This window comes from Pyxicephalus adspersus, chromosome 7 (assembly GCF_032062135.1).
Source record: "Pyxicephalus adspersus chromosome 7, UCB_Pads_2.0, whole genome shotgun sequence".
Lineage (NCBI taxonomy): Eukaryota > Metazoa > Chordata > Amphibia > Anura > Pyxicephalidae > Pyxicephalus > Pyxicephalus adspersus.
In genome coordinates, this window is record NC_092864.1 from 71,385,962 (window position 1) to 71,394,253 (window position 8,292).

Here is an 8,292-nt window from a genome sequence, read left to right on the forward strand (position 1 = left end):
AGGGGCAAACAATGGCCCTTCTGCATTAAAAATAAACTTACAGCTTGTTTGCAATTTTTTAAGTACATTCATCTCTCCTCACTTACCTGGTAGGCCAGGATCATAGAAAATATTGCGAGCAGGCAGGTACATTTCATTTTCAACCTCCCTGGCGGTCTGATTATGTCAGTATTTTTGCATGTCAAAGTTGTACATTGTTTTGCATGGAAATTTTATTCTTAGGAATACCTCGCTGAAATCTCTCCAAATATGAGTCTAGTTAAGAAAATATAGTTTGAAACCCGAAATCATAGGTTATAATACTTTAATAAAACTAATAAAAAAAAATTAAAATAATAAAAACTAATATATTAAGAATACATTTATTAAATAATGTAATCAAATGAAAAACACTGGAATCTTTCTAAACCAAGGTGCAATATTATTTTCATATTGCACTAGAAAACATCCCAGGTTTTTTTTTCATGAACATTTGTTTTACAGTATAATATAGTATGAGTATAATATTTAATAACATTTTTAAAAAAACTTTTTTTTTTAATTTATAATTTTTACATGATTTTGTGTTTCAAATTTTATTATACTTATACTATTATATTATACTGTAAAATAAATTTTTATGAAAAACAATGTACTTTTAGACATTTAAAGCTGGACAAAAATGAACCGCTCAGGAGGTTAAGAAAGTTCAAGTGAAATAAAGCAACTTTATTATAATAAATACCTTTGCAATGATTTGCGAAATCATAATTTTAGTATGATTTTTAACTGGACAAACTACAATAAGGTTTATACTATTATCTTCAGCAACACCATATTTAATGTAAACTAATACTGTGCAGTGCAGAAAAGTGTGTTTTTCAAATTTTGATATTCATTTTTGTCTTTGAATTGCATACAAATTAAACCCGTTTTTTCAAAGCATTATCCGTAACAGAAATTGTTTGAGATCTATATGTCTTTAATATCTTATGTAATGATAAATTTATTGCTGAATAAACAGGCCAATAATAGAAATGTATAAACAAATGTATATGTTGAGGGTAAATCTAACACACAACATGTTTCTACGTACACACGTGCAGTAATTGTGAAAGATCCGTTCCAAAGACAAACGACTACACAATACATGAACGAGCGCTGTACATGCAGCACTGTTCTGCTCTATGCAGAAGGGAGGGGGAAAACCACGGAGTTGCACCCCGCTGCGCTCTCTACCTTCACTTTTAATGCGGTCGTCCGTGGATCTGCCAGGACGATCCTCTGGAAGACGAGCGCTCTGCACACACCAGATTCTCGTGTGATATCAGCCCTGAGGCGATTATTAGATGAGGATCATCTGATGTGTGTATGTAGCCTTGCAATATAAGAATGTATAGTTGTTTGCCTATTCCAAAGAATGAAAATATCATCTATATATTGATGCTAAGTCAAAAGCTGGTCAAGGTAATTATAGATGCTTTGTCATTTAAGACAATGTTATTGTCCCATTCGCCTAAATAGAGGTTTGCATACGAGGAGGCAAAAAGTGTGCTCATGGCCACAACTTGTATTTGTCAATAGTATGTGCCATTAAACACAATTATATTGTGAGTGGGAATAAATTGAAATCTATAGCTATCTTTAGCAGCTTTGTATGGAAAAGTACTGATCACCTCTGATCCTACTGCAATAAAGAGCCTCCAACGCACTTGTGACTTGAAGTACATTGAATCTAAGTATATTTCCTACAAAATTTAAAGCAAATGTTAAGTTTCACTAATGTATGAAGGTAAACCCACAACAGGGGTAGGTGTGAAAAAAATGATCAACAAATTTGCTTGCTTTTGCTGTAAGGCTACCTATACCTGAAATTAGGTCAGCCTGGAGGGTTTTTGATAAGGCGACGGTTGTAAGGGTAATTGGATACCTAAACTTCAGGAAAACTTGTCTGAAGTGATGATTCCATTATAAGCTGAATCAATAATAGTGGCAAAATCTGTTGTTCATCGTTTATAGTCATAATTTTTTTTGGTACCACTCATTGAGCACATTATTTTATATTAATGATGATTTGTCCATCACTTCAATATTGCCCTCTTTCTTAGATAGTTTGAGTACAATATCTTTATTTATTTATTTTAAGGATATTAGGGCCTTTTATTGTGCAGAAAGTTTTGTTTTTTTTGTTGGTGTCAGTAAGGTTACAGCGCTCATCCCAGAAAATTTTCTAGCCATGTGGGTATAAATTGTAGGCGGATGACAGCCCCTATCTTGTTACCAAACTCTTCAGTAACCATCCAAAAACAGCCGGGTGGCGAAAATTGCTGGATGATGCGCCCACAGCTAAAAGTGGCTGGGGAGAACACTGGGTTACAATAAACAAATTCCTTGATATTTTTGTTGGTCCAAAGGTAGAAACTTGTTGGATCTAGATTTATATGTTTGTACTGGTTGTAGATTGGATTCATCAGATGGTGAATTTTCAAAGTTTGTTTTGTGCGATGGGGATGCCAGTTTTTTAGTGCTCCAGAATATTGTCTAAATATAGCAGGTGAGCATTCTTTTGTAAGATTCGGCCAAAATCATTTTGTTTTCGTTTCTTTGCCATGTAAGATGCTGTGTGTGTTTTACTTATCCCCTGATAAAATTTTGGTCTCAGACAAGTTAGCCGTCGTTCAAACTGTTAAAAGACTTGTAGATTTTTTTCCTTAAGCTGCGTACACACTTCCAATTTTTGTCGTTGGAAAGGATCTTTCATGATCCTTTCCAACGACAAGGGAGTGCACGATGCATGAACGGTGCTGTATGTACATGAACGGACGTGTGTACGTAGCTTAACAGTGTATAGTTGCATAGGAATGGAGGGAAGGGCAAGTAAAAGCCTAGATATTGCAATGCCTAGGGGATACAATTTTTCAACATTTAAATGTGATAAGTTCACCTTAAAGGGGGTATTAGCACATTGTTGAAATATATTGGTAGGAGACCATAAATAATCTGCAGATGCCAAAATTGCCATGAACTTCAATACGATCATGTAGCCAGGCTGTGAGATGTTCCATAAGCTGGACATCTTTAATTAAAGAGTATAGGTCAGAGACCCCGGAGGGGAGGTTTATTTCCAGTGCCTTGTAATATGCGGAATTTGGGCGTGGTCAGGATATGGAAAGTTTAGAAATATTACATATGGGCAGGCCCAGCAAGTGATTGGAATCTCCACTAAACAAATTGGAAGGTAATTTCCTAGTTTCCAATATGGAGCTATAATTGGATATGCCCAAAATATGATGATTGATGATATGATGATGATCATATGAAATATGATTCGATCTCTGTCCAGCAATTGAACGACTGCAAGGTTGCCTATGAGGCCAAGTGACAGACGAGCTGCTAAATAATATTTGAAGAAATCAAGAACACCCAATCCACCACTCTCCTGAAGGGAAGAGAGCATTGATTTATGCAATCGATGAGTCCCCCTCCCCCCCCACCAAATAAAGTTGAGGGTTGCGGCCTGCAAGTGCTGATCATGGCAACAAAACTGATAGAATAGTAGTAAAAATATATTATTTTAAGGTGTATAGACATTAAACTGGGTGATGTGTCTAAAAGAGGATATCGGGAGAGCATGCTATTTGAGGAGAGTGGAGCTCCCAGAAAAGTGGCAGATAGATTGTGCTATACAGAATGCCATAGGTGGAGGTTATATAAACATCTAATTATTCTTGTAGACAGAAAGGGTGCCATACTCGCCCAGAATTCTTTGGAGGTTAGGAGGGGTTTTGAGAGCATTTGTAAGTGTCATTTACATTGGATATCCTTGGCATATACGGTGATAGTAAATGTTTTAGTCCAAATAGGAATCCCCATGATGTCTGGTTGTTGGCAGGTTGTCATGGGCAGCAGCTCTATGCATGAGGCGAACAGGAATGGTGACAGTGGGTATGTCCCTCTGATTCTGTCTTGAATAAGGATGGGCAAGTTTGCATGTGGCAGTCAAACCTCCGCTGTTGGGGCCAAGTAAAGGGCCAGAACTTGAGGGGTTTTGCGGGTCCATACCTGGTTTAGAAAATATATGTAAGAAAAAATATGTAAGAATGCAGCATGAATTTAGGAGTGAGAGCCAGCTCTTCTGAATGGACATTGTTATTGAGTGCATTAACCACTGAGGTCTCTAAAGCAGACAGAGAGCAACTGCCCAGATACTCATCAATGTGTGAGTCATGGGTGGATTGATCCGTTAGTTGTGAGTCATGCATCAATGAATATAAAGATTTTTAGTACTCGCCAAAGATCTCAGAAATGGTCTCAAGGATATAATGTAGGGACCCTTGGCACTGCCATGGGTGTAGTTTTGGCTGCTTGATCCTGTATTTGGCAGGCCAGAAGATAATCGGCCTTATTCCCTTTATCATAAAAACATTGATGCTCCACCTTATCCAGAACCAAATCTTTCCTTGGCCGTATTGTCGAGTGTGGCTGGGTAAAAAAGCATACTAAAAGCAAAAACCCAATTGGGGGTACACCACAATTGGGGTAGCTAAAAACAAGAATAAAACCCACTTACCTGGTCCTATCGGCGTCCTGCTCGCTTGTGCCCGTTCTCAGACCACACCCTATGCCTTCGATCTTCTGCTGGCGAGGCGAGTTCACTGATGTTCCTAGGGAGTTCCCGGTGATGTTGGTGCTGGAGGCGCAGCGGGAAATTCAAATATTTTTGCATTGGAATCAAAATAAAATAACTGTATTGAATCCAATACAAAGATTTAATTATATATTATGTATTGAGGGAAATAAATATTTGATCCCCTGCGGATTTTGTATGTTTGCCCTCTGACAAAGAAATGACCAGTCTATAATTGTAATGGTAGGTTTATTGTAGCTGTGAGGGACAGAATAACAACAAGGGAACCCTCAAAAATCCAGTGCTCAAAAGTCAGAGCTTGATGTGCATTGTAATGAGTGAAATAAGTATTTGATCCCCCTATCAACCAGCAAGATTTCAGGCTCCCAGGTGTCTTCACTGTATGCAGGTAACAAGCTGAGATTAGGAGCACCCTCTGTAAGGTAGTGCTCCCAATCCAAGCTTGTTACAGTACCTGTATAAAAGACACCTGTCCAGAGAAACAATCAATCAGATTCCAAGCTAGCCACCATGGCCAAGACCAAAGAGCTGTCTAAGGATGTCAGGGACAAGATTGTAAACCTACACAAGGCTGAACTGGGCTACAAGACTATCACCAAGCAGCTTGGTGAAAAGGAGACAACAGTTGGTGAGAACTCGCAAATGGAAGAAACACAAAATAACTGTCAATCTCACTCTGTCTGGGGCTCCATGCAAGATCTCTCCCTGTGGAGTTGCAATGATCATGAGAACAGTGACGAAGCAGACCAGAACTACACGTGGGGAACTTGTCAATGATCTCAGGGCATCTGTGATCAAGAAAACAATTGGTAACACACTGTGCCGTGAAGGCCTGAAATCTTGCAGAGCCCGCAAGGTCCCCCCACTCAAGACAGCACATGTACAGGCTCGTCTTCAGTTTGCCAATGAAAATCTGAATGATCCAGAGGAGTTGTGAAAAGTGGTGAAAGTCTTGTGGTCAGATGACACCAAAATTGAGCTCTTTGGCATCAACTCAACTTGCCATGTTTGGAGGAGTAGGAATGCTGAAAAAAAGTAAGCAAAAACTTGCTTTTAAATCTTTCTATCAGCTAGTTTAAAGGGGCAATTATTACTCCTAATATGATCTGTGTTACCCAGGTTTATAAAATGTTACATTTGCGGTGAAGTTGGTATGCTTGTTTAATTAGAAGCTTATTCAATATGGGCATGCAGGGTTTTTTTTTTTTTTTTTTTTTTTTTACTAGAATTTTAGGTTGAGCAATAATGTGTTCTTAAATGTTTGTTTTGCAGGCCTCAGCTATGACTGTAAACGGTAAAAAAGGAACAGGGAAAAAGATCTTCAGAGCAAGAAAAACAATGAGCCCAAGCTGTCGAACGCAAATTGCAGCCCTTAATAAATTGAAAAATACTTCAAAAATTAAAACCTTTTTACAGGGATCATCTGAGCTGCCAAAGGAAAATGTCCAACAGCCACAAAATGAATCTGTTTTGGTGGAAAAATGTATAGCACAAAATAAATCTCATAATGCCTCAGCTGAAATGGATTTAAATTCATTGCAAAGTAATTCACCTAATGGGTTTAAAACTTCCTCGGAAGATTCACGTGATGTCCCTGAACTAAAACCTGGATCTTTAGAATCAATATGGAAAAAAGGGAAAAAGACCTGTGAGAAATCGGGTGTCAGAACTCCTGCCGGGAAGCATATTGTAAACAATTCAAGCAGCACTAATGAGAAAGGACAGCCTAATGAAGTAAGAGAAGTTTCTTCATCTTCAGGAGTTGAGGAAAAAGGGAAGCAAATTTCTGTTTTTGACCCATTGCAAGATTTCTCAAAGGACTCGGTGAAAACAAATATTGACAATTGCTCACCTGTTTTTGACAAACTAAGTGAATCATCAACCTTAAAAACTATGAATGAAAATAGCTTTTTAAGGATGAATTCAGTTATTGGTCTTGTAACTCCCATGGATGTACTAAAGACAGACAGTACCAATGCTGTTGTTCCAAGTAATATGTCTGGAGCCTCCTGTGGCACTACTGGCACTAGCAATTCAGTAATACCCAGCTTTACCACAGGCTTGCATGCAGATCCTGCTTCTAATCAATCCTCTCAAGGCTCTACCAAAACTTCTGGTAAGGATTTGCTGTCTATGATTTTTATTGTACTAGCTAGTACTATCCTCCATGATAGGTAATCTCCACCTGTCCCTGCCGTGGAAGTGTGGCATGTAATGGCAATATTTCTGCCAATATAGTGCGGCAGCTAGTGGCGGTATATTTTTTTAGGCACTGTTAACTGGCATTGTAAAAAAAAAAAAAAAAAAAAAAATAAAGCAGTTGCTTTCAAAGGTAAACCCCTATGAAATCATAATATTAAGCAGTTCGCCATCTGCAGTAAATATAAGCCCTGTGCTTAAAAATAAAAACTCCAATGTGACTCAAAAGTCAATGCAAGAGCATATATAAATTGTAAAAATGCAAGTGGCATTCTAGGGTAATAAACAATATAATAACCACAAATTAGTTGGTCAGCAATGACACTTAGTGTCCCACATTTATATGAGATGACCAGAGGAGTTTTCAAAGTGGAACTAAACTTATAAACTTGCTAGTAGGGAGGTTCCTTATTGCAGAAAAGGTCTTTTCTAGAGAAATTAGCGTTGAAGTTTAACAGCGCAGGCAGCATGTTTTGAGCTTTTTTATGTTCCAATGATGCCATGGCTTTGTTCCCCCACTTTGCACGCACATTTTTAGATTTCCTACACATCTCCCCATTCCAGAGAAATTGTAGCTCAAAGAAGAGAAACAGACTAGCATATTATGACTGTTATAGTTTTGTGACAGGTAGGTATAAATTTAGGGACCTCACCCCAATGCTACTTGCTATGTGAGTGATATGTTTCAATTGTCGTATATTTTTAAAATTGTAACCCCCCCATATCTTGAATTTCAAGGGGGAGAATAAACTTACAAGTAGCTGTGAGAGTACTCTGTGCACCCTAAATTTTTAAGCTATTATGACCAATTATTTAGGAGATACAAAGGTTTAAACACTGTTTGTTGTTAGGCTGCACAATATGACAAGCAGCCTTTCCAGGCACATAGCTATCACACAGTGCCTCCGATGCGTCATTCTACATGCACACTCTGTTTGATAAACGTCACAGGCAGTTTTATTATAGAACATAGGCAGTGATAAGAGTGGGACACTGGCTGTCCTGCCCACTTCTGCTATCACATGTATGATGCTTTTAAAGCACCGCTACATTTACATTTATACATACATAAGAGGCTTTCCTGTAATGTAAAAACAAAAAGAAAAGTGCTTTTGCATATGCAGTGCAAAGCAGCGCTGGAGGCAACAGTGAGCTTCAGAAAAAATGAGGGAAACCGAGCTAGCGTGGGACTTGCTGGGCTCGGTTTGTGGACAGATCAAGTGAAAAAATGTTTTTTCACAAAAGTCCTCTTTAACTAGATATAGTCTCAGGGGCACATCTAAAGTTAGGCTTAATTCACACTGGCGGGAAGGTTGCATTTGCTTGATTTACCCCTCCCTCACACCAGGACCACTGCTGCTTGAAAACCTGCAGGGTTAACAATCAATGGTAACCTAGCATTTTGGGATTTCTGTAAGGCTTAATCAGCAAAGTGAAAAGAAATACATTCAAAATATATCACTCTG

General features: G+C 38.2%; 1 protein-coding gene and 1 long non-coding RNA gene across 2 annotated transcripts in view; both read left to right on the forward strand.

Moving 5' to 3' along the window:
• ATF7IP2 (activating transcription factor 7 interacting protein 2) overlaps positions 1-8,292 on the forward strand; it is a 33,414-nt gene that overhangs the window by 3,802 nt on the left and 21,320 nt on the right. The gene's annotated exons all lie outside the window — the stretch shown is intronic.
• LOC140335912 (uncharacterized) lies at positions 554-6,332 on the forward strand. Its single transcript, XR_011921774.1, has 2 exons — positions 554-5,662; positions 5,900-6,332. It is a non-coding gene; the product is annotated as an uncharacterized lncRNA (long non-coding RNA).